The following is a 25,090-nucleotide window of genomic DNA, read 5'->3' as shown; positions in this document are numbered from 1 at the left end:
CAGAGCTTCTTTAATAACCAAACATAGGTAGGCTCAGATAGACCGGCAGATTCCGACAGGACAGGACAAGGTTACAGCAAACATGACGATAGTCTGGCTCAGGCATGAAACACAACAAACAAGAATCCGACAAGGACAGGAACAGAAACAGAGAGAGATATAGGGACCTAATCAGAGGGAAAAAGGGAACAGGTGGGAAACGGGGTGAATGGGTAGTTAGAGGAGACAAGGAACAGCTGGGGGAAAGCGGGGGAGAAAAGGTAACCTAACAACGACCAGCAGAGGGAGACAGGGTGAAGGGAAAGGACAGAGACAAGACACAACATGACAGTACATGACAGTACCCCCCCACTCACCGAGCGCCTCCTGGCGCACTCGAGGAGGAAACCTGGCGGCAACGGAGGAAATCCTCGATCAGCGCACGGTCCAGCACGTCCCGAGAGGGAACCCAACTCCTCTCCTCAGGACCGTACCCCTCCCAATCTACGAGGTACTGGTGACCACGGCCCCGAGGACGCATGTCCAAAATTCTACGGACCCTGTAGATGGGTGCGCCCTCGACAAGGATGGGGGGGGGGGGGGAAGACGAGCGGGGGCGCGAAGGACGGGCTTGATGCAGGAGACATGGAAGACCGGGTGGACGCGACGAAGGTATCGCGGAAGAAGAAGTCGAACTGCGACAGGATTAATGACCCGAGAAATACGGAACGGACCAATGAACCGCGGGGTCAACTTGCGAGAAGCCGTCTTAAGGGGAAGGTTCTGAGTGGAGAGCCAAACTCTCTGACCGCGACAATATCTAGGACTCTTAGTTCTACGCTTATTAGCAGCCCTCACAGTCTGCGTCCTATAACGGCAAAGTGCAGACCTGACCCTCTTCCAGGTGCGCTCGCAACGTTGGACAAAAGCCTGAGCGGAGGGGACGCTGGACTCGGCGAACTGAGATGAGAACAGCGGAGGCTGGTACCCGAGGCTACTCTGAAAAGGAGATAGCCCGGTCGCAGACGAAGGAAGCGAGTTGTGGGCGTATTCTGCCCAGGGGAGCTGTTCTGACCAAGACGCAGGGTTACGAAAAGAAAGACTGCGTAAGATGCGACCAATAGTCTGATTGGCCCGTTCTGCTTGACCGTTAGACTGGGGGTGAAAGCCGGAAGAGAGACTGACGGAAGCCCCAATCAAACGGCAAAACTCCCTCCAAAATTGAGACGTGAATTGCGGACCTCTGTCCGAAACGACGTCTGACGGAAGGCCATGAATTCTGAAAACATTCTCGATGATGATTTGTGCCGTCTCTTTAGCAGAAGGAAGTTTTGCGAGGGGAATGAAATGAGCCGCCTTAGAGAACCTATCGACAACCGTAAGAATAACAGTCTTCCCCGCTGACGAAGGCAGTCCGGTGACAAAATCTAAGGCGATGTGAGACCACGGTCGAGAGGGAATAGGAAGCGGCCTGAGACGGCCGGCAGGAGGAGAGTTACCGGACTTAGTCTGCGCGCAGACCGAACAAGCAGCCACGAAACGACGCGTGTCATGCTCCCGGGTGGGCCACCAAAAACGCTGGCGAATGGAAGCAAGCGTACCCCGAACGCCAGGGTGGCCGGCTAACTTGGCAGAGTGAGCCCACTGAAGAACGGCCAGACGAGTAGGAACGGGAACGAAAAGAAGGTTCCTAGGACAAGCGCGCGGCGACGGAGTGTGAGTGAGCGCTTGTTTTACCTGCCTCTCAATTCCCCAGACAGTCAACCCGACAACACGCCCCTCAGGGAGAATCCCCTCGGGGTCAGTGGAGGCTACTGAAGAACTGAAGAGACGAGACAAAGCATCAGGCTTGGTGTTCTTAGAGCCCGGACGATAAGAAATCACGAACTCGAAACGAGCGAAAAACAGCGCCCAACGCGCCTGACGCGCATTAAGTCGTTTGGCAGAACGGATGTACTCAAGGTTCCTATGGTCAGTCCAAACGACAAAAGGAACGGTCGCCCCCTCCAACCACTGTCGCCATTCGCCTAGGGCTAACCGGATGGCGAGCAGTTCGCGGTTACCCACATCATAGTTACGTTCCGACGGCGACAGGCGATGAGAAAAATACGCGCATGGGTGGACCTTGTCGTCAGAGAGGGAGCGCTGAGAAAGGATGGCTCCCACGCCCACCTCTGACGCGTCAACCTCGACAACGAACTGTCTAGAGACGTCAGGTGTAACAAGGATAGGAGCGGATGTAAAACGATTCTTGAGGAGATCAAAAGCTCCCTGGGCGGAAACGGACCACTTAAAGCACGTCTTGACAGAAGTAAGGGCTGTGAGAGGAGCTGCCACCTGACCGAAATTACGGATGAAAGAAGTTCGCGAAGCCGAGAAAGCGCTGCAGCTCGACGCGTGACTTAGGGACGGGCCAATCAATGACAGCTTGGACCTTAGCGGGATCCATCTTAATGCCTTCAGCGGAAATAACAGAACCGAGAAATGTGACGGAGGAGGCATGAAAAGTGCACTTCTCAGCCTTCACAAAAAGACAATTCTCTAAAAGGCGCTGGAGGACACGTCGAACGTGCTGAACATGAATCTGGAGTGACGGTGAAAAAATCAGGATATCGTCAAGGTAAACGAAAACAAAGATGTTCAGCATGTCTCTCAGGACATCATTGACTAATGCCTGAAAGACAGCTGGAGCGTTAGCGAGGCCGAAAGGAAGAACCCGGTATTCAAAGTGCCCTAACGGAGTGTTAAACGCCGTCTTCCACTCGTCCCCCTCCCTGATGCGCACGAGATGGTAAGCGTTACGAAGGTCCAACTTAGTGAAAAACCTGGCTCCCTGCAGGATCTCGAAGGCTGAAGACATAAGAGGAAGCGGATAACGATTCTTCACTGTTATGTCATTCAGCCCTCGATAATCTATGCAGGGGCGCAGAGACCCGTCCTTCTTCTTGACAAAAAAAACCCCCGCTCCGGCGGGAGAGGAGGAGGGGACTATGGTACCGGCGTCAAGAGCTACAGACAAATAATCTTCGAGAGCCTTACGTTCGGGAGCCGACAGAGAGTATAGACTACCCCGGGGGGGGGTGGTTCCCGGAAGGAGATCAATACTACAATCATACGACCGGTGTGGAGGAAGAGAGGTGGCCCTGGACCGACTGAACACCGTGCGCAGATCGTGATATTCCTCCGGCACCCCTGTCAAATCACCAGGCTCCTCCTGTGAAGAAGAGACAGAGGAAACAGGAGGGATAGCAGACATTAAACATTTCACATGACAAGAGACGTTCCAGGAGAGGATAGAATTACTAGACCAATTAATGGAAGGATTATGACAAACTAGCCAGGGATGGCCCAAAACAACAGGTGTAAAAGGTGAACGAAAAATTAAAAAAGAAATGGTTTCACTATGATTACCAGAAACAGTGAGGGTTAAAGGTAGCGTCTCACGCTGAATCCTGGGGAGAGGACTACCATCCAGGGCGAACAAGGCCGTGGGCTCCTTTAACTGTCTGAGAGGAATGTCATGTTCCCGAGCCCAGGTCTCGTCCATAAAACAGCCCTCCGCCCCAGAGTCTATTAAGGCACTGCAGGAAGCTGACGAACCGGTCCAGCGTAGATGGACCGACAAGGTAGTGCAGGATCTTGAAGGAGAGACAGGAGTAGTAGCGCTCACCAGTAGCCCTCCGCTTACTGACGAGCTCTGGCCTTTTACTGGACATGAAGTGACAAAATGACCAGCGGAACCGCAATAGAGACAGAGGCGGTTGGTGATTCTCCGTTCCCTCTCCTTAGTCGAGATGCGGATACCTCCCAGCTGCATGGGCTCAGCACCCGAGCCGGCAGAGGAAGATGGTAGTGATGCGGAGAGGGAGGCGACGGAGAGCGCGAGCTCCTTTCCACGAGCTCGGTGACGAAGATCAACCCGTCGCTCAATGCGAATAGCGAGTTCAATCAAGGAATCCACGCTGGAAGGAACCTCCCGGGAGAGAATCTCATCCTTTACCTCTGCGCGGAAACCCTCCAGAAGACGAGCGAGCAAGGCCGGCTCGTTCCAGCCACTGGAGACAGCAAGAGTGCGAAACTCAATAGAGTAGTCTGTTATGGATCGATTGCCTTGACAATGGGAAGACAGGGCCCTGGAAGCCTCCTCCCCAAAAACAGATCGATCAAAAACCCGTATCATCTCCTCCTTAAAGTCTTGATACTGGTTAGTACACTCAGCCCTTGCCTCCCAGATTGCCGTGCCCCACTCACGAGCCCGTCCAATAAGGAGAGATATGACGTAGGCGACACGAGCAGTGCTCCTGGAGTAAGTGTTGGGCTGGAGAGAAAACACAATATCACACTGGGTGAGGAACGAGCGGCATTCAGTGGGCTCCCCAGAGTAACACGGCGGGTTATTGATTCTGGGCTCCGGAGATTCGAAAGCCCTGGAAGTGGCCGGTGGATCGAGGCGGAGATGGTGAACCTGTTCTGTGAGGTTGGAGACTTGGGTGGCCAGGGTCTCAACGGCATGTCGAGCAGCAGACACTTCCTGCTCGTGTCTGCCTAGCATCGCTCCCTGGATCCCGACGGCTGAGTGGAGAGGATCCGAAGTCGCTGGGTCCATTCTTGGTCGGATTCTTCTGTTATGGTGAGTGAATGAGGACCCAAAAGCGAACTAACTTAAACAGAGCTTCTTTAATAACCAAACATAGGTAGGCTCAGATAGACCGGCAGATTCCGACAGGACAGGACAAGGTTACAGCAAACATGACGATAGTCTGGCTCAGGCATGAAACACAACAAACAAGAATCCGACAAGGACAGGAACAGAAACAGAGAGAGATATAGGGACCTAATCAGAGGGAAAAAGGGAACAGGTGGGAAACGGGGTGAATGGGTAGTTAGAGGAGACAAGGAACAGCTGGGGGAAAGCGGGGGAGAAAAGGTAACCTAACAACGACCAGCAGAGGGAGACAGGGTGAAGGGAAAGGACAGAGACAAGACACAACATGACAGTACATGACACTTAACCTAGCTAATGTTCGACACAACAAGAAAAATGTGAGTTGGGCACGAATGCTTTATGAAGAACATTTGTGGTGGACACAAAAAACTTTGTGTGCCTATCACAAATTTCAAACAAGTAATTTGTGTTTATTTAATGATAATCTGTGATAGTGGGTTGAAAGGACAGAGTATACTGAATGAACTCAATAACAGTGCATTCGGGAAGTATTCAGACCCCTTTTACTTTTTTCACATTACATTACAGCCTTATTCTAAAATGTATTAAAATGTTGTTTTCCCTCATCAATCTACATACTGACAAAGCAAAAACCAGTTTATACACATTTTTGCTCATTTAAAAAAACAACAACAGAAATATCACATTTACAGTACTTTGTTGAAGCAACTTTGGCAGTGATTACAGCTTAGAGTCTTCTTGGGTATGACGCTACAGGCTTGGCACACCTGTATTTGGGAATTTCTCCCATTCCTCTCTGCAGATCCTCTCAAGATCTGTCGCATTGGATGGGGAGCGTCGCTGCACAGCTATTTCCAGGTCTCTCCAGAGATGTTCAATCAGGTTCAAGTCCGGGCTCTGGCTGGGCCATTCAATGACATTCAGAGACTTGTCCCAAAGCCACTCCTGCGTTGTCTTGGCTCAGGGTCGTTGCCCTGCTGGAGCAGGTTTTCATCAATGGATCTCTCTGTACTTTGCTCCATTTATCTTTCCCTCGATACTGACTAGTCTCCCATTCTCTGCCGCTGAAAAACATCCCCACAGCATGATGCTGCCACCACCATGCTTCACCGTAGGGATGGTGTCAGGTTTCCTCCAGATGTGATGTTTGGCATTCAGCCCAAAGAGTTCAATCTTGGTTCCATCAGACCAGAGAATATTGTTTCTCATGGACTGAGAGTCCTTTAGGTGCCTTTTGGCAAACTCCAAGAGGGCTGTCATGTACGTTTTACTGAAGAGTGGCTTCCGTCTGGCCACTCTACCATAAAGGCCTAATTGGTGGAGTCCTTCTAGAAGGTTCTCCCATCTCCACATAGGAACTCTGGAGCTCTGTCATAGGGACCATCGGGTTCTTGGTCACCTCCCTGACCAAGGCCCTTTCCCCCGATTGCACAGTTTGGCCGGGCGGCCAGCTCTAGGAAGTGTCTTGGTGGTTCCAAACTTCTTTCATTTAAAAATTATGGAAGTGTTCTTGGGGACCTTCAATGCTACAGAAATGTTTTGGTATCCTTCCCCAGATCCGGTCTCGGAGCTCTACGTACAATTCCTTCGACCTCGTGGCTTGGTTTTTGCTCTGACATGCACTGTCAACTGTGGGACCTTATATAGACAGGTGTGTGCCTTTCCAAATCATGTCCAATCAATTGAATTTACCACAGGTGGACTCCAATCAAGTTGTAGATACATCTCAAGGATGATCAATGGAATCAGGATGCACCTGAGCTCAATTTCGAGTCTCATAGCAAAGGATCTGAATTATGTAAAAAAATTAATTATGTTTTTTATTTAGAATCCATTTGCTAACATTTCTAAAAAACAGATTTTGCTTTATCATTATAGTATATTATGTGTAGATTGATGTGGGCAAAAAATATTGTATCCATTTTAGAATAAGGCTGTAATGTAACAAAATGTAAAAAAAGTCAAGGGGTCTGAATACTTTCCGAATGCACTGTATACAAAATGTTAAATGGGGAATCCTGCACTCGAATCTCCTTCCTGACAAAACAAGGTCTATGAGTGGTGTAAAGCTTCTATATTTCTGTAATTTCACAAGAAAAGGAGATATTGTTAATTGGAGTTCCCCAAAAAAATCTAGATTTAATATGATGCATGTATACGAAATGCACAACATGGTGCCTTTACTGTCATCAGAGTACGTGGGAAGACAGAGCATTCGTTATGAGCACAATTATACAGAATAGGAATCGGGGAATCCTTGCATACACACCTCCCCCAGTCTGCATAATAAATGACAAAACACGGCCTGTGAGTGGTATGAGTAAGGCTTCTATTTTTAAGTCGTTGCACAGGAAGAAGAGTCATGGAATGAGCAACGTGCAACCCTTTTATTTATGAATCAGAAACTTGCCAAAATTAAATGAGAAAAAAGCTCACACAGACTTCCTCTCTCTGTTCAGTGTTCTAATGGACTGCAGTGAGTTTTTCAGCCATTCAGACTTGATTTTGTGAAGAAAAGAGAGGAAAGGAAAGTGGATATTGACGACTTTGTGTTCATACTCAGCTTCTTGTCTTTTTTTGTCTCCCAGCTCTGCAGAGCACTTCCACTACTACACTGATGGGGCTCCACTCAACATGCTCTATCTGTTCCCTGGTAAAAGTCGGCTTTTGGTCGCTAAAAAAAACATGGCTGGAGCATAAAAAAAATGAAAAGCCGCTAAGTAAAACTGCTGCCCGCCAGCTGTCTGTGAGAATTAAAAACATTGGTAGGCAGGCTTCAGCGCATCACACACCACTTTGCAATGAGCTGGAAGCACTAGGCATTTTGAAAACATATACTGTACTTAAAGCGTAGGAAGCCTTTCATTTTTACTCACCAATGTAACAACACAGTGTGGTCAAAAACGTAGTAACTTAGTTATAGTCACGATCTGGTTACCTATAAGTGTAAACATAGTTGTTTAGAGTTATTACATATTTATTCACTTATTTCCGGATAACCTCTAAACTACCCACAATGCACTATTTCTCAACGTTATGAGGACGATCTACTTTGTGCTACCGAGTTCGTATGCTAGCTCGGTAGCTAGCACAAGCTGGACGCACCTAATACTATTCACATTTGTGGCTGTTTTATTTAGTGGGAACCCATAAGTGCTTTCTTGCTGTGGGTTCAAAACTAAAGAGAAAATCATAACTGCTACCTCTTTGTGTAGTACTTCGCCTATTCTCCTTTTTGTTTTGTCAACTTTTCGGCATGTTCTCTGTGAAGTAGGCTAGAGAAGTTTTGTAAATTTTTCCACCTTGGCTTAGTAGCTCTCTAGCTGACTGACATCTGGAATTTAGCTATTTTGGATTTCGGCCAGGTGAAGCACCTACCTCCCCTTCGCTTTGATAGCTAACTCAGTCTGCACTCATTGGATGGGCCCCAACCATCAATCTGTAAGTCTCTGCTTTCTCTTTGCTTTTAATATGCGGTTATGTTTCAGTAAATGTGGTGGTTGGCTAGGGTGGCTAAGCTAATAGCTAGTTGGCTAAATAGCTAACTTTAGCTGGCTGGCTAGCTTTCTGGCTAAGATAAATGCATATAGCTAACATTATTTGATAACTGGTTAGATGGCGTTATGTATTTCCAAAACTTTATTTTATTTTAATGTAGCTGTAAGCTAGCTATTAATAGCAACTGGCTGACTCATTCAGTTTTAAAGTAACGTTAGCTGGCTGGTAGGGCTATCGTTAGCAGGCTAGTTGGCTAGCAACATTGCCAGTTGATTTGTTACAATAATTTCATTAAGTATTTGCTTGTAAGTTGGCTGACAATTAAATTGTTATACATTACACACATGAAATCGCTGACATCCCACTGGGCACACACTGGTTGAATCAAGTTGTTTCTACGTCATTTCAAATAAATTATATTGATCCAACGTGGATAGATGTTGAATTGATGTTTGTGCCCAGTGAGATGTGCATGGCACTTCTGACAAAGGTGTTTTCCAGCTAATTGCATTATGCAATGAACATTTGTGCGTTGCCTACTGCCTATAATGTGGGCTCCCAAGTGGCTCCCAAGTGGCTCCCAAGTGGCTCCCAAGTGGCGCAGCGGTCTAAGGCATTGCATATCAGTGCTAGAGGCGTAACTACAGACCCTGGCTTGATTCAAGGCTGTATCACAACTGGCCGTGATTGGGAGTCCCATAGGGCGGCGCACAACTGGCCCAGCGTCGTTAGTGTTTGGCCGGGGTAGGCCGTCATTGTAAATAAGAATTCTTTCTTAACCTACTTAATAATTGTCACATCTTCTCCTGCTCCTCCTCTCTGGCGTACGACGTCGCCGGTAACCACCGTTCCACCACCGTTCATCATTACGCACACCTGGCACTCATCATTACGCGCACCTGTTAATCATTATGATTCACACCTGGACTTCATTACCTTCATCATGTCCTCCCCTTTATATGTCACTCTTATGTTCACTCACTAGTTGGTATTATTCTTGTGTACCGGCTTGTAGCCACATGGAATTGTCTCATTCCAGGTTTTGTTTTATTCAACGTTTCACCTGCTTCCCGACTCACAGTTCCATTATTACAATAATGTAGCCTAGGTCTAGTGGTTGTATGAATTTGGGATCTATTGTCCTACAACTGCCCCAAAGTCTGTTTGGAATCGCACAGAATGACAAGCTGTCATTCTGAGCACCATGGGTGGTTACGCACCCAATGCATATGGGTCTGCTAAATTCCTCAAATGTCTGTTAAATTAAAATTATGCCAGTCAACCCCTGACCTGTCTGGTACTGTAGAGACAATGGTGACTCAGAGGTTTTCTATGTCCTCAAGCCATATGCAGTGTCGTCAGACAGTACACTGAGTACTACTCTCTCCAGACTCACTGACCACTGTTTCTTCCTCTACTGTAAGCTTTAATATTTAATTCGGCTGAGGTTTTTGAAAGCTCTATATCTTGCAATAATGTGTTGATGTGATTTAAAAACAAAATTGAAAGGAACATATTTACATTTATATGTTGTAAGTTGATTCTACCTCTCTCTCTTACACACACTCACCTACAGTCTTTCTTTTGAACACAGCAATCAAAATAACACTCACACTTTCCTCTTCCACCTGTGTGTGTCCAAATTCTGAGAGCACAATCAGCCACCTACTGATCAGCATCTGAATCGTATTCCTCTCCAAGGGTAGCCTAGTCCCAGATCTGTTGGTGATGTCTTGCCAGTATTCAAGGTCAAGACAGCGCAGTCTGATCCCAGATCTGTTTATCTTTACACTGCCAAGGGAAACAAACTTTACCGTCCCTCCCTAGTTCTATTACGACCAGGGCAAATGTTTACCGGTTCTCTCCCATTTCAGAAAACAGACATGCAAAATGTGTTAAGAACGACCTGCAAAACGTGTAAAGATAAATCAAGGTAGTACTAAAGGGAGCGAGCGTGTACTCCACCTCGAGTGTACTCTACCTCGCTAGTACCTACTGAAACATAAATGCACAACTTGCACTGGAGTGAGCCGTTTATCTCGCCTGAATGGCTGGAGCATGTTAGAGAGACAGCACTGCCAAATTAGGACACTGATCACCACGACGATAAAAGAGGAATGGAGGTGCAAGACATCACCTTCCCTAGAGAAAGAGAGAGGGAGAAGGGGAGAGAGGGGAGGAGGAAGAAAGGAGGGAGGCAGAGAAAGAGGGGGAGCGAGAGAGGGGTAGAGAGGTAGTGGGAGAGAGAGATAAGGAAATACATGGAGTGAGGGGTAGTTTGAAAGAGCATAATCAGTCAAAGGTAATGAGAAGACAGCCAATGCCAGACAGGCACAGCTAGGACTCAAATCCACAAGCATCTCGGTACTGATCTAGTATCAATTTAGATCATAGTGAATAAGATTATATAGATGGGGCGTCTGATTCTAAGTCAGCACTCCTACTCTGAGACTCTTGATACACGCATGTTTCACCCAGTATTCAGTTTATCTTCCATTCAGATAACACGGGCTAGCCTAAACCAGCCCAACATGAGCTAGCCTACACTAGCCCAGCACAGGCTAGCTCACATCAGCCCAACAAGGTGCTAGCCCATATTAAGCCCACCACAGGCTAACCCACACGAAGTTCATACCAGTCCAACACAGGCTAGAGGACACCAGCCCAACATGGGCTAGTCCACACCAAGCCCCGCACGGGCTAGCCCATACCAAGCCCAGTTATTTCATAATGTAGAGATGGGTGCTCATTAAAATATTTGAGGGCGTGGTTTGCAAATTACCCAATTCATGATATTTATTAAAAATTGCTGACATCTTTCAAACCAATGAGTGTTCTGAACTTTAAAACCAATTATCTTGGAAACATATTTTTTCAGATAGAACCTTATAGTTCTAAGGTCACTAGTTATTTTTGTGCAACCATTACTGAGAGTGCCATTCCAGTTTAAATGTTCCTTGGTGTAAAGTCCTCAAAAAATTAAACTTGTACACTACCAATAATAAAGTACATGTGACATATGAGAAACATCTCAAGTATATAAATATATTCGATAGCAACACATTGTGCCAATGTGGACATGCTTGCTGGCAGGAAGCAACAATGGAATGCAGGATCCCCTCTTCAGGAAGTGGCTGTGGTACTCATGATAAAAGCATCACAATGTCTCCTCATCAGTCAGTATAGGCCCTGACCCTCTATCTGCTGTCAGCTTGAAGTGACTTGTTTGTATGAGTGTGGGGATGTGGCAAGGCTTGCAAACTATAATGAATTAAAAAGGGAAACCCAGCCGTGAGATGTCCAGTGATGCTAGCCTACCAGACTAGCTAAAATCCTTCTATATTTTCTCCGAGGCAAGCAACGCGGAACCATGTCTGAGAGCATCTCACATCAACACCATCATCCCAGACACCCTGGACCCACTCCAATTTGCATACCACATCAACAGATCCACAGATGATGCAATATCTATTGCACTCCACACTGCCCTCTCCTACCTGGACAAAAGGAAAACATATTCGAGAATGCTGTTCATTGACTATAGCTCAGTGTTCAACACCATAGTGAGCTCCAAGCTCATCACTAAGCTCAGGACCCTGAGACTGAACTATTCCCTCTGCAACTGTATCCTGGACTTCCTGATGAGCTGGCCTCAGGTGGTGAGGGTAGGCAACAATACATCCTCCACGCTGACTGTCAATACGGGGGCCCCTCAGGGGTGTGAGCTTAGTCCCCTCCTGTACTCGCTGTTCACCCATGACTGTGTGGCAGTCCACGACTCCAGCACCATCATTCAGTTTTCTGACAACACAACAGTGGTTGGCTTGATCACCGACGACGATGAGACATTATATAGGGAGGAAGTAAGTGACCTGGCAGTCCCACAACCTCAGTAAAGGAGCTGATCATGGACTACAGGAAACGGAGTGCCAAGCACATCCCCATCCACATAGGCTGTAGTGGAGGGGGTCGAGATATTCAAGTTCCTCGGTGTCCACATCATCAAGGAATTATCATGGTCCACACACACCAACTCAGTCGTGAAGAATGCACTACCACGCCTCTTTCCCATCAGGAGCCTGAAAATATTTGGCATGGGCCCTCAGATCGTCAAAAAGTTATACAGCTGCACCATTGAGAGCATCTTGACTGGCTGCATCACCATTTGGTATCGCAACTGCTTGGCATTCGACCACAAAGCGCTACAGAGTGTAGTGTGCATGGCCCAGTACATCATTGGGGCTGAGCTGACATCCATGACTTCTATACAAGGTGGTGTCAGAGGAAGGCCCTAAAAATTGTCAAAGACTCCAGCCATCCAAGTCATAGACTGTTCTCTCTGCTACCGCACGGCAAGCGGTACCGATGTACCAAGTCTGAAACTTAACAGCTTCTACCCCCAAGCCATAAGGCTGCTAAATACTAAATGTTACTGTTTATTATCTATCCTGTTGCATAGTCACTTTATCCCTACCAAAAAAATATATGAATAAATGTTTTTATTGTCACATTCACTTAGTGTACAAAACATTAGGAACACATTCCTAATATTGAGTTGCACCACCTTTTGCCCTCAAATTAATTTGGGGAATGGACTCTACAAGGTGTTGAAAGCGTTCCACAGGGATGCTGGCCCGTGTTGACTCCAATGCTTTCCACAGATGTGTCAAGTTGTCTGGATGGGTGACGGACCATTCTTGATACACACAGGAAACTGTTGAGAGTGAAAAATCCAGCAGCGTTGCATTTCTTGACACACTCAAACCAGTGTGCCTGGCACCTTCTACCTACTACCGTTCAAAGGCACTTAAGCCTTTTGTCTTGCCCGTTCCCCCTCTGAATGGCACACATACAAGATCCATGTCTCAATTGTCTCAAGGCTTAAAAATCCTTCTTTAACCTGTCTCATCCTCTTCATCTACTCTGATTGAAGTAATTTAACAGGTGACTTCAATAAGGGGTCATAGCTTTCACCTGGTCGGTCTATGTCATGTAAAGAGCAGGTGTTCCTAATGTTTTGTACACCAGATAGGTGCAGTGAAATGTGTTATTTTACAGGGTCAGCCATAGTAGTATGGTGCCACTGGAGCAAATTGGGGTTAAGTGCCTTGCTCAGGGGCACATCAACAGGTTTTCACCTTGTCGGCTGGGGTATTTGAACCATCGACCCTTCGGTTACTGGCCCAATGCTCTAATCATTAGTCAATGACCTCGTATCCCTGCCAGTTGACTCGGCACTGGTACCCTGTGTATACTGTATAGCCACGTTATCGTCACTCACTGTCTATTTATTCCACTTGAGATTATGTGCCTGTGTGTGTGTAGGGAAGAGAGATGAGACGGGGACAGAAATAGGAATAACTGCTGGTCTGGAAAAAACACAACCCATTTACTGGGTAACAAAAGAAAACCATGTCAACAGTGGGGCACTCAGGAAAGAGGACAAGCTAATGTTGAACCGAAGTGTCACTGTGTCAAAGGCTTCTGACTGTAACCAGGGTAAGGGTCAAGTTAATTTAAATTCAGCCAATTCAATAAATACACTGAATGAGAAAAACTCTTCCTGACTTGACTGAATGGAATTGACATTAACCCTTTCCATAACCCTAATGGTCTCAGTGTGTGAGAGGGCAATCGAGGAAAGAAAATGACAGATGGTTGAGGAAGGAATTTTGACTGGCAGTTGTCATGGCAGTTGCACCTAAAATCTAAAGACAGTTTCTGTTTACAGACAAGCTGGAGGTCCAGATGACTTTCTGGGCAATTTAAAAAATAAAAAAAAACAGTTCAGCTTGTGTCTGCTTGTGTCAGCCTGTGTCTGCCTGGTCTGCATGTTGCAGCATCACAGCCCAAACTCCAAACAACTGAATACTAAATACTAAACTGCAATTGTGTAGTCCACTTAGTGTTTAAAGCAATGCAAAGAAGGAATAAATATCAACTTTTTAAAAGTAATTTTGTCATTATGAATGCTGAGCCTCAAACAGCTACTCACCAAAAAATCAATGCCCTAAAGAAAAATGTCAGGGATTCTTTCATAGCTTGCAAAATACATTTTCAGGTATCATAGCTAAAGAACACTAGCACGCAATTATCTCTGATATGCACTGACCCTAAACCTATAAGGTCACTATGAACATCAATCCGTAAGGAATGGGCCTGACCTGCGCACACTTGCAATCCCCTACTGTTTATTTGGGTGCCACCTGCTTTGCATGTGTGTTCTTCATCATTGTGAAGACCAAATGGGCAACACCTTAAAATATGTCATGTATTAGCTTATTCTCAAACGATCACAGTCATCGATCTAGGATCAGTTCCATGAAGCTCTATGAACTGCCTTGCCATAACTCAATTTGAATGGGACTAATAGTACATTTGAATGACACACACACTCGGATTGATACACAGAGGAAAAAGCATCATGCCTTATTAATTGAGCATCCAGCAGCCCACTGAGGTCTAGTAGGGTATACAGGTCAGTCTAAAATGGATTGAACCACTTGAGCCCTGCTCTTTGATCGTCCTTCCTGACTCAGCCAGGCTCATTATCAGCTACAGTATAGCAGCTCATCACTCTTGTGCCGATAACTGTGGATTGGAGGACTGAATTTCATTAGATGTTCTGACAGGACATGAGGAAAGGGGTACAGACCAAAGGCAAAGTTCAAGTCAAATCTTTCATCTCCTGTTAGTTTAGTGAGAGAACTGGAGCATAGTCAACCTTAGGGCCCTGGACTGAGGGAGCTTGGACTTTGCCCATAAATGGTATTTGTCCATGATTTGCTCTGTCGGTACGTCAGACAGGATGCTGAAACAGTCCAACACACACATGCACGCATGCGCACACACACACACACACACACACACACACACACACACACACACACACACACACACACACACACACACACACACACACACACACACACACACACACACACAATCCTTCTTCTTGATCTGAGACAAACACAGAATTAGCACCTCTCATCCATGTAATCACAACTCATCTTCGTCATCTTTCTAAATAGGATCCTGTACTTAGTGCCTCCCCTAAATCCTCATCACACAAAATGTAGCTTGACTGTTTTTATTCAGCTTTCTTCCCCCTGTGCACCTCCTTAGCTGAGAAAGCATCAGAGCTCAGCAGCCAGGCTGTTAGGGCTCTCTATTCTCTTGAGGGCGGGGGGAGGCTCAGAAATACCACAAGTATTTATGGAGGGGCTGCTGGGTGTCATGGCAACAGGGGGATTGGTATGAAATTGTGGAACTGTGTCTGTTGTGGTAGTGGTGAAGCCAAGCTACAGTATACTGTACTAGATACTAAAGGCCATGCATGGGCAAGCAAGACCAGACATGTTCACATCCCAGACTCAGGTTGTTCCTTATCCCTTCTGACCAGCTCCAGCATTGGGAGGGCTGGTTCTGAAGAGGCCTGGGGCTGGGAGACAACCAGACTGAGAGGCAAACATTTATATGATGAAAATGAACACCTGTACATCAGAGGTAAGAGGGTTTTTTATGGAACATGAAAACATATTTTAGATTTAGTCATGTAGAGTATCTTACTACGGGCTCTGAATATAAAAATTCACAGGATGGGTTATTCATTACAAAAGCAATAACTAACTCGATAATTCAGCACGACTCCACATTAGATCGAGTACCCAAGAGAAACATGTATAAACCACGAGTTATGACTATTGTGTCCAATTACACTTGACTTTTTTGACAAATCAAATCAAATGTTATTTGTCACATGCGCCGAATACAACAGGTATTTCACCTTACAGTGAAATTCTTACTTTACAAGCCCTTAAAACCAACAATGCAGTTTAAAAAATATACATTTTAAAAGGTAAGAGGTAAGAATAACAAATAATTAAAAAGCAGCAGTAAATAACAATAGCGGGACAAAATACAGAGGGTGTCGAAGTAATTGAGGTAATATTTACATGTAGGTAGAGTTAAAGGGACAATGCATAGATAATTACAGAGAGTAGAAGCAGCGTTGGGGGGGATGCAAATAGTCTGGGTAGCCATTTGATTAGATGTTCAGGAGTCTTAAGGCTTGGAAGTAGAAGCTGTTTTGAAGCCTCGTGGACCTAGACTTGGCGCACTGGGACCGCTTGCCGTGCGGTAGCATAGAGAACAGTCTATGACTAGGGTGGCTGGAGTCTTTGACAGTTTTTAGGGCCTTCCTCTGACACCGCCTGGTATAGAGGTCCTGAATGGCAGGAAGCTTGGTCATGGTGATGTACTGGGCCGTACGCACTACCCTCTGTAGTGCCTTGCGGTCGGAGGCCGAGCAGTTACCATACCAGGCAGTGATGCAACCCGTCAGGATGCTTTCGATGGTGCAGCTGTAAAACCTATTGACGATCTGAGGACCCATGCCAAATCTTTTCAGTCTCCTGTGCAGGAATGGGTTTTGTCGTGCCCTCTTCACGACTGTCTTGGTGTGCTTGACCATGTTAGTTTGTTGGTGATGTGGAAACCCAAAAACTTGAAGCTCTCAACCTGCTCCATTACGGCCTCGTCGATGAGAATGGGGGCATGTTCGGTTCTCTTTTTCCTGTAGTCCACAGTCATCTCCTTTTTCTTGATCACGTTGAGGGAGAGGTTGTTGTCCTGGCACCACACACAGTCAGGTCTATGACCTCCTCCCTATAGGCTGTCTCAACATTGTCAGTGTTGTGTCATCAGCAAACTTAACGATGGTGTTGGAGTCGTGCCTGGCCGTGCAGTACAGGAGGGGACTGAGCACGCATCCCTGAGGGGCCCCCGTGTTGAGGATCAAGGTGTTGGATGTGTTGTTACCTACCCTTACCACCTGTGGGTGGCCCGTCAGGAAGTCCAGGATCCAGTTGCAGGGGGATATATTTAGTCCCATAGTCCTTAGCTTAGTGATGAGCTTTAAGGGCACTATGGTGTTGAACGCTGAGCTGTAGTCAATGAACAGTATTCTCACGTAGGTGTTCCTTTTGTCCAGGTGTGAAAGGGCAGTGTGGAGTGCAATAGAGATTGCATCATCTGTGGATCTGTTGGTGCAGTATGAACATTGGAGTGGGTCTAGGGTTTATTGGATAATGGGGTTGATGTGAGCCATGACCATCCTTTCAAAGCATTTCATGGCTACAGACATGAGTGCTACGGGTCGGTAGTCATTTAGGCAGGTTATCTTAGTGTTCTTGGGGACAGGGACCATGGTGGTCTGCTTGAAACATGTTGGTATTACAGACTTAGACAGGGAGAGATTGAAAATGTCAGTGAAGACACTTGGCAGTTGGTCAGCGCATGCTCAGAGTACACGTCCTGGTAATCCGTCTGGCCCTGTGGCCTTGTGAATGTTGACCTGTTTAATGGTCTTACTCACATCGTCTGCAGAAAGCGTGATCACACGGTCGTCTGGAACAGCTGATGCTCCCATGCATGTTTGATTGTTAATTGCCTCGCTGTGAGCATAGAAGTTATTTAGCTCCTCTGGTAGGCTCGTGTTACTGGGCAGCTCTCGGTTGTGCTTCCCTTTGTAGTCTGTAATAGTTTGAAATGAAATCACTATTATCTACCATTGTAATGAAATCCCTATTATCAGACTATTGATAAACTTCCCAATAGAGAAAGCAACAACATGTTACCCAACATTAGTTACAGCCATAGAATAAGAATGAGTAGAACAAGATTCCCCATTCAATGGTAAAAATGATAAGCGGAAACCACACACGTAGAACCTCTCATTCTAATAATATGGTTACAGATGGGCATCTTTTCCTTTTCTGATAATTGGGCTTAACAGATGTCTTTGGTTGAATCCCAAATGGCACCCTATTTACTATGCAGTGCACTAAGCAAATATAGTGCACTACATAAGAAGTAGCCACTTGGGATGCAATTTTCTGTTAGTAATCAATCACCTGGAGACATCCTATGAGATTGGTCATGTTAATCACATGGAACCACTGGAGGAATATTCTTACTCACTTATTGATCCTTTTTCACTCCATGTCACGAAACAGGAGCTGTCCACAATGGCTACAGTGGGATGTCACTGTCAATGTCCCCCATCTTTTAACTTCCTTAACCACTACCTGCTATTACAAACCTAACTTAACCCTGACAACCTCCTTATATCGTGGATGATTGTAAACATTAATCTAAGTGGCACCACAGACCCTCCTACAGTAAACACACACATAACATACACACTTACGCACACCTACGCAGGCACACACACTACACACGCACACACAGGCATGCGCACCCTCTGATTTCCCAGAGGTCTCTATCTCTATGAACAGATTCCAGACGCCGACCCAAAACAAAGCCGATGGAGAAGAGGGTGCCGGAGCAGTCTTCTAGTGAGGCTTCGGATGCGTGCACACCACCCACCGCTTCCACGTATATTACTCGCTAATGTCAAGTCCCTAGGTAACAAAGTCAACGAAATTAAGGCAAGATTTGTTTTCTAAAGAGATATCCGGGATTGTAACATAATCTGTTTCATGGAGACATGGCTAGCTGGGGACATGCTGTTGGAGTCATTGCAGCCAACAGGATTTTCAGTGCATCGCACTGACAGGAACAAACATCTCTCCGGTAAGAAGAAGGGCGGGGGTGTATGTTTCATGATTAACAACTCATGGTGTAATTGTACAAGAACTCAAGTCCTTTTGTTCACCTGACCTAGAATTCCTCACAATCAAATAGGCAGAAACTAAAACAGGAAGGGTAGCTTCAGACAATAACATTGATGTATACGCTGACTCGGTGAGCGAGTTTATAAGGAAGTGTATAAGAGATGTTGTACCCACTGTGACTATTAAAACCTTCCCTAACCAGAAACCGTGGATTGATGGCAGCATTTGCGCAAAACTGAAAGCATGTACCACCACATTTAATCATGGCAAGGCAACTGGAAACATGGCCGAATACAAACAGTGTAGTTATTCCCTCCGTAAGGTAATCTAAAAAGCAAAGTATCAGTATAGAGACAAAGTGGAGTCGCAAATCAGTGGCTCAAACGCGAGACGTGTGTCTCAGGGTCTACAGACAATCACGGATTACAAAAAGAAAACCAGCCCGTCGCGGACATCGACATCTTGCTGCCAGACAAATTAAACAACTTCTTTGAGCGCTTTGAAGACAATACAGTGCCACCGACAAGGCCCACTCCCAAAGACTGTGGGTTCTCCTTTTCCATGGTGGATGTGAGTAAAACATTTAAACGTGTTAACCCTAGCAAGGCTGCCGGCCCAGATGGCATCCCTAGCCACGTCCTCAGAGCATGCGCAAACCAGCTGGCTGGTGTGTTTACGGACATATTCAATCAATCCCTATCTCAGTCTGCTGTTCCCACATAATTCAAGATGACCACCATTGTTCCTGTTCCCAAGAAAGCTAAGGTTACTGAACTAAATGACTATCGCCCCATAGCACTCACTTCTGTCATCATGTAGTCCTTTGAGAGACTAGTCAAGGATCATATCACCTCCACCCTACCTGTCATCCTAGACCGACTCCAATTTGCTTACCGCCTCAATAGGTCCACAGACGATGCAATCGCCATCACACTGCACACTGCCCTATCCCACCTGGACTAGAGGAATACCTATGTAAGAATGCTGTTCATTGACTACAGCTCAGCATTCAACACCATATTACCCTCCAAACTCATCATTAAGCTCGAGACCCTCGGTCTCGACCCTGCCCTGTGCAACTGGGTCCTGGACTTCCTGATGGACTGCCCCCAGGTGGTGAAGGAAGGAAATAACATCTCCAGTCCGCTGATCCTCAACACTGGGGCACCACAAGAATGCGTTCTCAGCCCCCTCCTGTACTCCCTGTTCACCCACTACTGCGTGGCCATGCACGCCTCCAACTCCATTAAGTTTGCAGACACCACTACAGTGGTAAACTTGATTACTGACAATGACAAGACAGCCTACAGGGGAGGAGGTGAGGGCCCTCGGAGTGTGGTGTCAGGAAAATAACCTCTCACTCAATGTCAGCAAAACAAAAGAGATGATCGTGAACTTCAGGAAACAGAAAAGGGAGCACCCCCCTATCCACATCGATGGGACAGCAGTGGAGAAGGTGGAAAGTTTTAAGTTCCTTGTTTACATATCACCGACAAACCAAAATTGTTCACGCACACACACAGTGTGGTGAAGAAGGTGCAACAGTGCCTCTTCAACCTCAGGAGCTTGGAAAAATGTGGCTTGTCCCTGAAAACCCTCCTTAAATTTTACAGCTGCACAATTGAGAGCATCCTATCGGGCTGTATCACCATCTGGTACGGCAACTGCACTGCCCACAACCGCAGGGTTCTCCAGATGGTGGTGCGGTCTGCACAACGCATCACCGGGGGTAAACTACCTGCCCTCCAGGGCACCTACAACACCCAATGTCACAGGAAAGCAAAAAAGATTATCAAGGACGAACAGCTTCTATCTCAAGACCATCAGATTGTTAAACTGCCACCACTAGCACAGAGAGGCGGCTCCCTATCTACAGACATTCACAGAATGGGTTATTCATTACAAAAGCAATAACTAACTTGATAATTCAGCACGACTCCACATTAGATCGAATACCCAAGAGAAAAGTGTATAAACCACGGGTTATGACTATTTTGTCCAATTGCACTTGACTTGTTTGACAAATGAAATCACTATTAACTACCATTGTAATGAAATCGCTATTATCAGACATTGCATTATTTTAATTTTACCTAGGACTATTGATCAACTTCTCAAGAGAGAAAGCAACAACATGTCACCCAACATTAGTTACAGCCATAGAATTAGAATGAGTAGAACAGGATTCTCCATTCAAAGGCAAAGATGAGAAGCTGTAACCACACAATTAGAAATGAATAGAATGGACATAGAACCTCTCATTCTAATAATATGGTTACAGATGGGCATCTTTGCCTTTTCTGATAACTAGGCTTAACTTATGTCTTTGGTTGAATCCCAAATGGCAGTGCACTACTTCTGTATGGCTCCAAGCAAATATAGTGCACCACATAGAAAATAGCCATTTGGGATGCAATTTTCTGTTGGCCACTTTAATAAATGGAACACTAGCCACTTTATTAATGTCACTTTAAGAATGTTTACATATCTCACATTACTCATCTCATATGTACAGTATATACTGTATACTGTATCCTTCACTATCTATTCTTTACTATCTATTGCATCTTAGCTGCTCTGTCACTGCTCATCCATATATTTTATACTTATATATTCTCATCCCATTCCTTTACCAGATTGTGTGTATTAGATTTTGTTGTGGAATTGTTAGATATTACCTGTTAGATACTGCTGCACTGTCAGATCTAGAAGCATAAGCATTTCGCTACACTCGCAATAACTTCTGCTAACCATGTGTATGTGACCAATAACATTTGATTTGATTTGTTTTGAGCTCAGAGAACGTGATCAGCATAGTCAATTAGTGGTGGTGGTGAAAGAGACTCTCGTTCCTCCTCATTCTCTGTAGACAGGCAGGTCTTCACTCTGTGTATCGTGCAAGAACAGAAGCATCCTACATTGTTTATTACCCAGCCTGCGATTCAGGCATCCGGTCCGGGCGTGAATAACCATTGCTTTCAGTAATTGGATGATGAGGCGTAATTAAGAGTGCTGATTCGATTTGATCAAAGTCTGGCGCCTGAATCACATGGTACAGAGAGAGAGAGAGAGAGACAGAGAGAGAGAGAAAGAGAGACAGACAGAGAGAGAGAGAGAATGAGAGAGAGAGAGAGAGAGAGAGAGAGAGAGAGAGGGAGAGAGAGATAGAAACAGAGAGTGAGACAGAGAGAGAGAGAGAGAGTGAGAGAGAGAGAGAGAGAGAGAGAGAGAGAGAGAGAGAGAGAGAGGGAGAGAGAGAGAGAGTGAGAGAGAGAGAGAGACAGAGAGAGAGAGACAGAGAGAGAGAGAGAGTTAGAGAGAGAGAGAGAGAGAGAGAGAGAGCGAGAGAGAGAGAATGAGAGCGAGAGCGAGAGAGAGAGAGAGAGAGAGAGAGAGAGCAAAGCTTGAGGTAAACGGTGACAGCCTTGACAAACAGAGGTGAGGACTGGAAATCTGTGACAGCTATCACTCGACCCGTCTCACAGCAGCACAGTCAAGAATGTGCTGCGTGGTTTTTAATGTGTGAAAATGTGCAACATTAGAATCTATTTATGAGAATGCAACTCTTCTGACAACACAAGTTCTTGTGAGAAATAAACCATGACAAAAAGGGGGTAAGTTGAGCCACCCTTGTTTCTGGCAAACCATACTCAAAATGGATCATTTGACAAAATATTTAGGAAGAGGTCATCATTTCATGGAGTCTGTAAAGGAAGAAACCACTTGGGAAAAGTGATAAGCAAGTAAAGTAAAAAACAAATGATTTTCACCAAGTCAAATGAATGTACCATGTCAGAGGTTTCCTGATGCCCGTTTCTAAACCAAAGTAGATCATTTTCAGATTGTTCTAAACATCAGTTAGGAGGATGCAATATAAGCTCGAATATGAAGTCCTTAACCTAACAGGAAAATGCATCTTTATAGCTGTGTGGGCTAATATTATCAACATGTTTGCCGTTGGGTAAGTTGAACCAATGGTCATGAGGTAGGTTGAGCCAATGGTTGAACCAATGGCAAGTTGAGCAAGTGGTTTCTTCCCAGGCGTATTGCAAGGCATTATCGCTGGAATATGGGGCAACAATAGAGCCTGTGTTAAAAGTGTTTAAAAAAAAATAACAAAGATGTTTTAGGTGTTAAGCCTGTTTTCAAATATGCTTAAAATGATTAAAAGACGAAAATGTGATTGGGATTGTCTTGAACTGTGTTTGTGAAATAAAGATCTAGAGGTGAAAGAAACGCACACCTATTTAGGCGAGGTGCTGGCTAGCGGAGTGGAACACTTGAAAAAAATAAAGGAGAGCCACACACTCTAAGAGCTCAGATGCAAAAATATTTATGCCCAACGTTTCGACAGACAAGCTGTCTTCATCAGGGTTTAAAGATAAAATAAATAAAGATGGACATGGTTTTAAAAAGGTAGTGGTAATATTTAATTCAGTACAGAAATTTGTAGATGGCTTAACTTACCCTGAGCTGTGGCTCAATTTACCTACCCGGGGTAAGTTGTGCCAAGAGACCACTTATTTTGGACAAGCAATTTTTTCAAAACTGTTTTGTTTACAATAATTCTGATTATTTCCAGGGATACACAACATCCTGAAATATATGTAGATATCTTTGATAGAAAGAACACTATATTTCCCTTGACGGAGTGATGCTGAATGTAAAAACTTACCCCACTCTCCCCTACTGTTCATCCACATTTTTGTGTATGTAGACATTCTACAAATATGTCCAAAACATGACTATCCGTCTTAGACATCATCCAGCATGGCTAAATATAAGAAATAAATCCTGCTTGATGTGTCTGAGAGAAAGGACAGTAGGGTGAGTTCAGTGGAATGACAGAGTAACTGTGTTTCTTTATGGCTCCACCATATTACCCATACATCCATCATAGCCACAATAAGCACAAGCACACACACTGGCCCCCATTAGGCCGAAACAAGTTTTAGTATCATTTTCACTAAGAGACTGACCACAACAACCAAGATATCAACACACACTGTTACTTAGGACAAAACAGAATGAGTGAAAGTGAAAGGCACTTGGCAAGATGGAAGGACAAATAAACGCACACACACTCACACAGACACACACACATGCACACACACATTCCAGCGAAACAGGGACAGATGGCGAGAGCGAGAAAGCGGTCAAGGGCTGGTCAGAAAGTAATAATCAATGGACAATGATTGTCTGCGAAAAGAGATAGAGAGAAACATGGAGATAAACAGAGAATGAGAGAAACATGGAGATAAACAGAGAAACAGAGAGAGAAACAGTGACAGAGAAAGAGATACAGAGAATCACAGCTTGTCCCATACCTCTGCCCATCCCAGCAGTTTTGCTGTCTGTGTGTGTGTTCCTTCCTTCAGTATAGGTTGATAGGCAGTCCGTTCCAAGCTGCCCGGGGCATGGGTTGCTCTCCCTTCCCCCGTGAGCAGAGCAGCGAGCCACTCACAACACAAACCGGCAGCTACAGCTACAAAGAGCAGAGCCACAGCTACACAACACAGCTCCAGCTACACAGAGAGGCACAGCAAAGGCACTGGAGCCCCGGCAGAGGTAGCAACATCCCTCCCTCCCATTCAGCCTGAATTAATTAAGCTTTTTTCCTCTCTCTCCCTTTTGCTTAGTTCCTCTCCTTTGCTCTGTTGCTATATAGCTTCCTCTCTCTCTGTCTCTCTCTCGCTCTCTGTCTCTCTCACTGTCACCGACTCTCTCTGTTCAGTTTCGTCCCTCTCTCTCTCTTCTCTCTGTTTCTCTCTCTGCCCTAGTGAGTGTTGCTTTGCAGATCCTATGTGATTATTTTCCCAGCCTTAGCAGGCTGAAAATGTCCCTGCACTTTTTTTTCTGACACCCTGATTACATAGATCTGTTCACTCTCCCACTCTCTCCATCAATCTCTCTCTTTATCTTTCTCGCTCTTATCGACACTGCTTTGCCACAACGCCTCCAGCCCCCCTACCCTGTAAACCACTAGAGCTCGTGCCTCTCTCTCTCCCTCTCCCCCTCCCCTTCATTCTCTCCCTCTCCCTCCCCATCTCCCTCCCTCACACACTCACAGTGCATCCTGTGTGTTGGTAGTATGTATATCTCAGAGAATTCCAAATATTTAATTTCAATGTATTGGCCTATTGCGCAGGACATTTCTTAGAAAAGACAATTCATGGGAAAATTCAAGTGTGTCTTCCACTCAAAAACAACCATCATCACACACATGCACAGCAACACACACTGCCGCGACTTCCACCGAAGGTGGTTCCTCTCCCTGTTCGGGGGGGGG

The 25,090-nt window shown here is 45.6% G+C and overlaps 1 protein-coding gene across 4 annotated transcripts in view; it reads right to left on the bottom strand.

The window, feature by feature from the left end:
• The window catches only part of LOC110504343 (diacylglycerol kinase beta), a 153,955-nt gene extending 129,152 nt beyond the window's left edge, over window positions 1–24,803 (bottom strand). Inside the window, exon 1 of one of the 4 annotated variants that reach the window (XM_090229984.1) lies at window positions 24,129–24,803. The gene's annotated coding sequence lies outside the window, so the exon portion shown is untranslated. The remainder of the gene's footprint in view (window positions 1–24,128) is intronic. The other 3 variants (XM_036974677.2, XM_036974675.2, XM_036974676.2) reach the window with 3 other exon arrangements.
• Window positions 24,804–25,090: the final 287 nt, after the last annotated feature.

The sequence above is a fragment of the Oncorhynchus mykiss genome, chromosome 3 (genome assembly GCF_057628025.1).
Source record: "Oncorhynchus mykiss isolate SJ-2025 chromosome 3, ASM5762802v1, whole genome shotgun sequence".
Lineage (NCBI taxonomy): Eukaryota > Metazoa > Chordata > Actinopteri > Salmoniformes > Salmonidae > Oncorhynchus > Oncorhynchus mykiss.
The sequence above is the reverse complement of the archived record's forward strand: the minus strand, read 5'-3'. Positions and strand labels throughout refer to the sequence as shown.